Below are 9,890 nucleotides of genomic sequence, written 5' to 3' on the forward strand. Positions count from 1 at the left end.
CCTGTAGGCAAAAAGCAACTGCTGCAACACTAGGTCCCAATCATTGGAGTGTTCATTTACAAATTTATGTATCATGGCCCCCAAAGTTCCATTAAACCTCTCCACCAGGCCATTGGTTTCATGGTGGTAAGGGGTGGCAACCAAGTGATTCACCCCATGAGCTTCCCACAGGTTTTCCATGGTCCCTGCCAGGAAATTAGTTCCCGAATCTGTAAGGATGTCGGAGGGCCAACCTACCCTGGCAAAAATGTCTGTTAATGGCTGGCACACACTTTTAGCCCTGGTGTTGCTTAAGGGTACTGCTTCCGGCCATCGGGTAGCAAAATCCATGAAAGTCAGTACGTACTGCTTTCCTCTGGGTGTCTTCTTTGGGAAAGGACCCAGAATATCCACAGCTACGCGCTGAAATGGGACCTCAATTATGGGTAGTGGCTGGAGAGGGGCTTTAACCTGGTCTTGGGGCTTTCCCACTCGTTGGCACACCTCACAAGACCGGACATAATTAGCAACGTCCTTGCCCATTCCCTCCCAGTGGAAGGACTTCCCCAACCGGTCTTTGGTTCTGTTCACCCCAGAATGGCCACTGGGATGATCATGGGCTAAGCTCAAGAGCTTTACCCGATACTTAGTGGGAACTACCAACTGTCTTTGAGGATGCCAGTCTTCCTGGTGCCCACCAGAAAGAGTCTCCTTGTATAAAAGTCCTTGTTCTACAACAAACCGGGATCGGTTAGAAGAGCTGAGAGGCGGTGGGGTGCTCCGCGCCGCCGCCCAAGCTTTCTGAAGGCTGTCATCTGCTTCCTGCTCGGCCTGGAACTGTTCCCTTGATGCTGGAGACATCAGTTCCTCCTTGGACTGTGGACTGGGGCTTGGTCCCTCTGGAAGCGATGCAGGTGCTGGGGCTGTTTCCATTGACCGTGAACCGCTGTCCGCTGGTGCACTATGTGGTATCTCAGGGTATGTCTACACTACGAGAGTAGTTCGATTTTACTTAAATCGAATTTTTGGAATCAATATTGCAAAGTCGAACGTGTGTGTCCACACTAAGGACAGTAATTCGACTTTGTGAGTCCACACTAACGGGGAAAGCGTCGACATTGGAAGCGGTGCACTGTGGGCAGCTATCCCACAGTTCCCGCAGTCCCTGCTGCCCATTGGAATTCTGGGTGGAGCCGCCAATGCCTGCTGGGTAAAAAAAATGTCTCGAGGGTGCTTTTGGGTAACTGTCGTCATCCGTCCATCACTCCCGCCCTCCTTCCCTGAAAGCGCCGGCGGGAAATCAGTTCGCGCACTTTTCTAGTCAGTGACAGTGCAGACGCCACAGCACTGCGAGCATGGAGCCCGCTGCGACCATCGCTGCAGTTGTGGCCGTTCTCAACACCTCGCAGCTTATCATCCACCTTTCCCTGAGGCAGATGCAGATAAGTCAGGCGAGGAGGCTACGGCACCGCGGTGAGGGCCTGAAGTCTGAGAGTAGCACAGACCTCTCAGAAAGCAAGGGACCCAGCGCCGAGGACATCACGGTGGCAATGGGTCATGTTGATGCCGTGGAACGGCGATTCTGGTCCCGGGAAACAAGCACTGAGTGGTGGGACCGCATAGTGCTGCAGGTCTGGGATGAATCCCAGTGGCTGCGAAACTTTCGCATGCGGAAGGGAACTTTCCTTGAACTTTGTGAGTTGCTGTCCCCTGCCCTGAAGTGCAAGGACACCCGGATGCGAGCAGCCCTGACTGTCCAGAAGCGAGTGGCCATAGCCCTCTGGAAGCTTGCAACGCCAGATAGCTACCGGTCAGTCGCGAACCACTTTGGCGTGGGCAAATCTACCGTGGGGGTTGTTGTGATGCAAGTAGCCAAGGCAATCGTTGATGTACTGCTGTCAAAGGTAGTGACCCTGGGAAACGTGGAGGCGATCATAGATGGCTTCGCAGCGATGGGATTCCCAAACTGCGGTGGGGCCATAGATGGAACTCACATCCCTATCCTGGCACCGGACCACCAGGCCAGCCAGTACATTAACAGAAAGGGCTTCTTTTCCATGGTGCTGCAAGCACTGGTGGACCACAGGGGACGTTTTACAAACATCTACGTCGGATGGCCGGGCAAGATTCATGACGCTCGTGTTTTCAGGAACTCTGGTCTGTTTAGACGGCTGCAGCAAGGTATTTACTTCCCGGACCACAAAATAACTGTTGGGGATGTGGAGATGCCTATAGTCATCCTCGGGGACCCAGCCTACCCGCTAATGCCCTGGCTCATGAAGCCCTATACTGGCGCCCTGGACACTGAAAAAGAACTCTTCAACTACCGGCTGAGCAAGTGCAGAATGGTGGTGGAGTGTGCTTTTGGACGTCTCAAGGGGAGATGGAGAAGCTTACTGACTCGCTGTGATCTCAGCGAAACCAATATCCCCATTGTTATAGCAGCTTGCTGTGTGCTCCACAATCTCTGTGAAAGCAAGGGGGAGACCTTTATGGCGGGGTGGGAGGTTGAGGCAAATAGCCTGGCTTCTGATTACGCCCAGCCAGACAGCCGGGCAATTAGAAGAGACCAGCGGGACGCGCTGTGCATCCGGGAGGCTTTGAAAGCTAGGTTCCTGACTGAGCAGGGTAACCTGTGACTTTTAAGTTAGTGTACAGAGAAGCTGAACCTGCCCCCGTTTCTTTACCCAGTTAATGTTGACTATCCTCTCCATTTACATACCCCCTTCACCCCCTTCCAACACACGTTTAGAAATAAAATCACTTCTACTTTGTTAATGAACACCGTTGTCTTTATTACTGTTTTCGCGGGAATGTTTTAAAACTGGGACGTAGACTGTGGTGGGGAGCGGGTGTAGTGTACTGACGCAAATGAAGCTTCTAAACTCCAGGATTGACAGGCTCCGCTGTGGTGGACTGGTTGTTTCAACGGAGCCTGTCACCCCTCCTGATCGGGACTGTGTGTATGGGGGGGGCGATGTGACTTTGTGGCAGGGGGAGGACGGTTACAGATCCCCTGCTGCGTGGCTCTGTGATCCAGGATAAGGACCGCCGCTTAAGATCTGTAACTGCCCTCCCCCGCCACAAAGTCACAGAGCAACCCACCCCCCACCACAGAACATGAAAACCACCTCCCAGACTGACCAGGGTAACTAGTCACTGCACTGTGTATGTGCCCTGCTGCTGGACCTGCCCCCGCCTATGTACCCTGCCAAAGGTGACTGTCCTGTCCAATTACCAACCCCCCCTCCTCCAAAAGAACATGATGGAAACAGTAATTAACAGAAACATATTTTTTATTATCAACTACACATGGAACTGGGAGGTGAAACTTGGACGGGGGCTTGTGTGAGGCGGGAAGGAAAGAACTTGTCAAATTTGGGGGAATGAGAGCCTTCTACTACTAGAGCTCACTGCAGGGGTGGAGTGAGAGTTAGCACGGACTCTGCCGCCCCTCCTTCTTTGGACTTTGGGTGAGGTGGGTATGGGACTTGGTGGCAGGGGAGGGCGGTTAGAGATGGACTGCAGCGGGGCTCTGTCCTCCTGCCTCCGTTCCTGCAGAACATCCACAAGGCGCCGGAGCGTGTCCGTTTGCTCCCTCAGTAGTCCAAGCAGCGTTTGAGTCGCCTGCTGGTCTTCCTGCCGCCACCTCTCCTCCCGATCCATGTTTGCTTGGTGCATTTGGGACAAGTTCTCCCGCCACTGGGTCTGCTGTGCTGCCTGGGCTCGGGAGCAGGCCATAAGCTCCGAGAACATGTCCTCCCGTGTCCTCTTCTTCCTACGCCTAATCTGCGCTAGCCTCTGGGAGTGTGATGCCAGGTTAGGTTGTGAGACAGTCGCAGATGTGGCTGTGGGAATGGGAAAAAGGGAGTGAATTCCTCAGAAAGATAAATGTAGTTGTGAACAAAGAACATAGTCTTTCTCTGTGAACAAGACCATGCACAGCACCTATCACATGCGCACTCAGCACAAGGTCGAATTCTCGGCCTTCGCATTCAGTGCCTGGGGTCTTGCACAGCAGATTTGAGAAGCGGGGCAGGACACCGGAATTTCTGTAGCAGGCAGACATGGTAAGCCGTAGACTTGTGGCAGCTTAAAACTTTAATATTAGCAATGGCCTCATTTCACATTGAAAGCAATGTCAGTCCCTGCTGCCAGCAATCCGGCAAGCAGGAACTCTGCCCCTGTCCGACCCCCTCGCGGCTGTCCCCGGGAACGATCCCTGTAGGCTGCCCCTCTCCCGCCTCCACCGCGTGGCCGCAAACCAGCGGTTACAGTTCTGTAAAGGAACGGGCAAGCAGTCCCAACACTAACATTCCCCTACCTCATTCAAAGCAGGTCACCATGAGCGACATCACCCTCATGAGGATCTCAGACAGCGAGAAAGAGAGAATGCTTCGGGAAAGCCTCCAAAGACCAGGGCCGTATGCCGCCCTGCTGTGCAGAGCAATGATCCCCGAGTACTTGATTGTCTCGTGGCGCGGCAACGTGTCATACTACGGAGGACCCAATAAGGCTGCTCTCCCCAGGAACCTGATGCAACGGCTTTCCAATTACCTCCAGGAGAGCTTCATTGAGATGTCCCAGGAGGATTTCTGCTCTATCCCCGGACATATAGACCGCATTTTACTCTAGGTGCACTGGCAGTGACTAAACAGTAGAGCGGCTTGGGCAGGACAATCATGCAAAACCGGACATTGTTAGATTTTTTTTCAATAGTTGCACTGTCCAGGACTGAACCGTTAAGCGCCTAGGGCAAACTAATCATGAGAAACCCATTTTTTTAATTGTTAATATTCCTGTTCTGTTAAAAATAAATGTTTAGATGTTTACAACACTTACTGGCTGATCCTTCCCCAGATTCTGTGTCCGGGGTAACGGCTGGGGACGGTTGGTAGGGGATCTCTGTAAGGGTGATGAAGAGATCCTGGCTGTCGGGGAAATCAGCGTTGTGAGCGCTGTCGACTGCCTCGTCCTCCTCATCTCCTTCCTCATCTTCCCCGTCCGCTAACATGTCCAAGGAACCGGACGTGGACAATATCCCATCCTCAGAGTCCACGGTCAGTGGTGGGGTAGTGGTGGCGGCCGCACCTAGGATGGAATGCAGTGCCTCGTAGAAACGGGATGTCTGGGGATGGGATCCGGAGCGTCCGTTTGCCTCTTTGGTCTTCTGGTAGCCTTGTCTCAGCTCCTTGATTTTCACGCGGCACTGCGTTGCATCCCGGCTGTATCCTCTCTCTGACATGTCTTTAGAGATCTTCTCGTAGATCTTTGCATTCCGTTTCTTGGAACGCAGCTCGGAAAACACGGACTCATCGCCCCACACAGCGATCAGATCCAAGACTTCCCGATCAGTCCATGCTGGGGCCCTCTTTCTATTCTGAGATTGCACGGCCATCACTGCTGGAGAGCTCTGCATCGTTGCCAGTGCTGCTGAGCTCGCCACGATGTCCAGACAGGAAATGAGATTCAAACTGCCCAGACAGGAAAAGGAATTCAAATTCAAATTTTCCCGGGGCTTTTCCTGTGTGGCTTGTCAGAGCATCCGAGCTCGGACTGCTGTCCAGAGCGTCATCAGAGTGGTGCACTGTGGGATAGCTCCTGGAGCTATTAGCGTCGATTTCCATCCACACCTAGCCTAATTCGACATGGCCATGTCGAATTTAGCGCTACTCCCCTCGTCGGGGAGGAGTAAAGAAGTCGAATTAAAGAGACCTCTATGTCGAACGAAATAGCTTCGCGGTGTGGACGGGTGCAGGGTTAATTTGATGTAACGGCGCTAACTTCGACATAAACGCCTAGTGTAGACCAGACCTCAGGCTCTGGCTGAGCCTCTTGGGTAGGGTTATCTGCTGCTTCCGCCAGGTCAGGCTCGCTGGTGCCCTCTGCCATTGGAGTTGTAGACGGGTTTGCAAGCGCTGGACTCAGTGCTGGCAATGGTCCTGGTGCTGGTTGCATTGCCAGTTCCGGTTCTGGGACTGGCTTTGGCTGGGTCTCTGGGATTGGATCCACTACGGCTGTTGCAGTCGTTGGCAGGGGATCCTGTTCCACCACCTTTGTCTGGGTCTCTGGTAACACATACGGGGCCCTGGTGGACGGCTCAGGAACAGGGATGGGGGTGAAAGCTTGCTTAGCCTGGCTGCGGGTGACTATTCCGACCCTCTTGGCTAGCTTCACATGGTTGGCCAAATCTTCCCCCAGCAGCATGGGAATGGGATAATTGTCATAGACTGCAAAAGTCCAGATTCCTGACCAGCCCTTGTACTGGACATGCAACGTGGCTGTAGGCAAGGTTACAGACTGTGACACGAAGGGTTGAATTGTCACTGTAGCCTCCGGGTTGATGAGTTTGGGGTCCACTAGGGATTGGTGGATAGTTGACACTTGTGCCCCAGTGTCCCTCCAAGGGATAACCTTCTTTCCGCCCACTCTCAAGGTTTCCCTTCACTCCGAGGGTATGAGAGAGGCATCTGGGTCTGGGGATCTTTGGTGTGATTGGGGTGTAATGAACTGTAATCGGTTGGGGTTCTTGGGGCAGTGAGCCTTTATATGTCCCAGTTCATTACATTTAAAACATCGCCCTGCTAAGGTATCACCGGGGCGATGTTGGTTGGTGGAGATTGGTGTGGTGGGGTGAGGAGGCGTCTGGGGTTTCCCTTGGGATGTGGGTGGGGCCTTGGGTTGTCCCCGGTGGTAAGGTTTTGTTTCGGCTTGCCCCTTCTGATATTCGCTCCAACTGCTACTAGTTTTTTTCTTTTCTGCCACCTCCACCCATTTGGCTCCAATCTCCCCTGCCTCAGTTACAGTTTTGGGCTTCCTATCTAGGATGTACCTTTCTATTTCCTCAGGAACACCCTCTAAAAACTGCTCCATTTTTACTAGGAAAAGCAGATCTTCCAGAGATTTAACATTTGCTCCTGACACCCAGGCATCACAATTTTTGTCAATGTGGTAGGCATGCCGGGTAAATGACACATCGGGTTTCCACTTTAGGGCTCTGAACCGCCGACAGGCATGTTCAGGTGTTAGCCCCATTCTGAGTCTGACCTTGTTTTTAAAAAGTTCATAACTGTTCATGTGTTCCTTAGGCATTTCAGCCGCCACCTCTGCTAAGGGTCCACTGAGCTGCGGCCTCAGCTCTACCATGTACTGGTCTGCAGCGATGCTGTATCCAAGGCAGGCCCTTTCAAAATTTTCTAAGAAGGCCTCAGTATCATCGCCTGCCTTGTAGGTGGGGAATTTTCTGGGATGGGAAGTGGTACCTGGAGAGGGGTTGTTGGGATGGGCTGTTGTATCTGGCTTAGCCTTTGCTACTTCCAGTTCATGCTTCCTTTCTTTTTCTCTCTCCTCCATCTCTTTTTCTTTCAGCTCCATCTCTCTCTTGTGGGCCTCCTCTTTGGCTTTCTCTTCTCTGTCTCTCAGCTCTATTTCTTTTTCTTTCAGCTCCATAGCTCTCTTGTGGGCCTCCTCTTTGGCTTTTTCTTCTTTTGTAGTCATTTTCCTGTTTTCTTGTGCTGGGTCACCCCCTCTGCAGTTGACTGAAATTGGGAAGCTCTCAGCTCTGGTTGCTGCTGAGTTAACAGAGACTTTCTAACTAGCTACTCCCGAGGATGTACAAAGAAAAAAAAACAATTCAGCTTGTAAATTCCTTTTACCTTTGTTTGCTCATTTGAACACTTCTCTTAACAAAGGACCTTGTTAAAAAAACTTAACACCTCTGCCTTCAGGCAAGGAGAGATAAGATATGCATCTATCTACCTCCAGCTCTGCTTTCCAAGCAGCTAGAAGGAAAAAAAAATCTCACTGGCTTTTGGGTTTAAAATGATCCCACCGCTCTACCACCATGTCAAGGCTGTATCCCCACTTTGAACTTTAGGGTACAAATGTAGGGGCCTGCATGAAAACTTCTAAGCTTAACTACCAGCTTAGCTCTGGTCCGCTGCCACCATCCCAAGGCTAATTTCCTTCCCTGGATAGCCTTGAGAGACCTTCACCAATTCCCTGGTGAATACAGATCCAAACCCCTTGGATCTAAAACAAGGAGAAATTAACCATTCCCCTCCTTCCTCCCACCAACTCCTGGTGAATCAAGATCCAAACCCCTTGGATCTTAAACAAGGAAAAATCAATCAGGTTCTTAAAAAGAAGGTTTTTAATTAAAGAAAAAGGTAAAAATCATCTCTGTAAAATCAGTATGGAAATTAACCTTACAGGGTAATCAAACTTAAAGAGCTCAGAGGACTCCCCTCTAGTCTTAGGTTCAAAGTACAGCAAACAAAGATAAACACTCTAGTAAAAGGTACATTTACAAGTTGAGAAAACAAAGGAAAACTAACACGCCTTGCCTGGCTATTTACTTACAAGTTTGAAATAGGAGAGACTTGTTTAGAAAGACGTGGAGAACCTGGATTGATGTCTGGTCCCTCTCAGTCCCGAGAGCGAACACACAACCAAACAAAGAACACAAACAAAAGCCTTCCCCCCCCAAGATTTGAAAGTATCTTGTCCCCTTATTGGTCCTTTAGGTCAGATGCCAGCCAGGTTACCTGAGCTTCTTAACCCTTTACAGGGAAAAGGATTTTGGAGTCTCTGGCCAGGAGGGATTTTATAGTACTGTACACAGGACAGCTGTTACCCTTCCCTTTATAGTTATGACACTAGTGTACAGAGCAGGGGTCGGCAACCTATAGCATACGTGCCAAAGGTGGCATGTGAGCTGATTTTTGATGGCACGCCGCAGCGGGCTGAGTGGCTCAGCCCACCTCTGCTCTGGGGTTCCGGCTGCTGCCCCATTGCCAGCCGGGGTCCCAGCCGCTGGCCCCACTCAGCACCCGCTGCTGGCCTGGGGACCCCCAAGGAACCCCAGGCTGTCAGCGGGCTGAGCAGGCCGGCGGCTGAGACCCCGGCTGAGCCACTCAACCCACTGCCGGCCTGGGGTTCCATTCACTCAGCCGGCAGCGGGCTGAGCGGGGCCGGTGGCGGGCTGAGCGGGGCCAGCGGCTGGGACCCCGACTGGCAAGGGGCCAGCAACCGGAACCCCAGAGCGGCAGCAGGCTGAGTGCTGCCAGCACCCCAGACTGGCAACGGACTGAGCCACTCAGCCCCCCGCTGGCCCTGCTCAGCCCGCCAGCGTCCTGCTCAGCCCGCTGCCGGCTGAGTGAATGGAATCCCAGACCGGCAGTGGGCTGAGCAGAGCCAGCGGCTGGACCCCAGACTGGCAGTGGGCTGAGCGGGGCTGGTGGCTGGAACCCCAGACAAGGATCCCAGGCAAGGATCACACTAAATTGATAAGATCTGCATTTTAATTTTATTTTAAATGAAGCTTCTTAAATATTTTAAAAACCTTATTTACTTTAAATACAATAATGGTTTATTTATATAATATAGACATAGAGAGAGACCTTCTACAAACATTAAAATGTATTACTGGCATGGGAAACCTTAAATTACAGTGAACTTGGCACACCACTTCTGAAAGGTTGCTGACCCCTGGTATAGAGTGACCATATGTTGTACTAAGATTCTCTTGCTTTTTTTCCCAGTGTGTCAGTATCCGAAGAAGTGGGCTGTAGTCCACGAAAGCTTATGCTCTAATAAATTTGTTAGTCTCTAAGGTGCCACAAGTTCTCCTGTTCTTCTTTTTTTAGTATAGCTTTTGCCAGCCCAGAGGTTGGGCAGCCAATGTCTTACGTTTTCACATAAATCCTAAGGACGGCCCTGCTTGTAGCTTAATAGAATGAAACTTTTACTTTCAAGAAGATCATGTGATTTCCAGGAAAGGAAGTGCCATATTTGGGCAGGACCAGTAGAAACCACTTGCATCACCACAGCTATACTAGAAATATGCTCTGGTGAAGTTTCCTGTTGTTGTTTTATCAGTCCACTCTGATTGGCTACAGGCTGTGATCCCA

This window comes from Chrysemys picta, chromosome 4, assembly GCF_011386835.1.
Source record: "Chrysemys picta bellii isolate R12L10 chromosome 4, ASM1138683v2, whole genome shotgun sequence".
NCBI classification, from domain to species: Eukaryota; Metazoa; Chordata; order Testudines; family Emydidae; genus Chrysemys; species Chrysemys picta.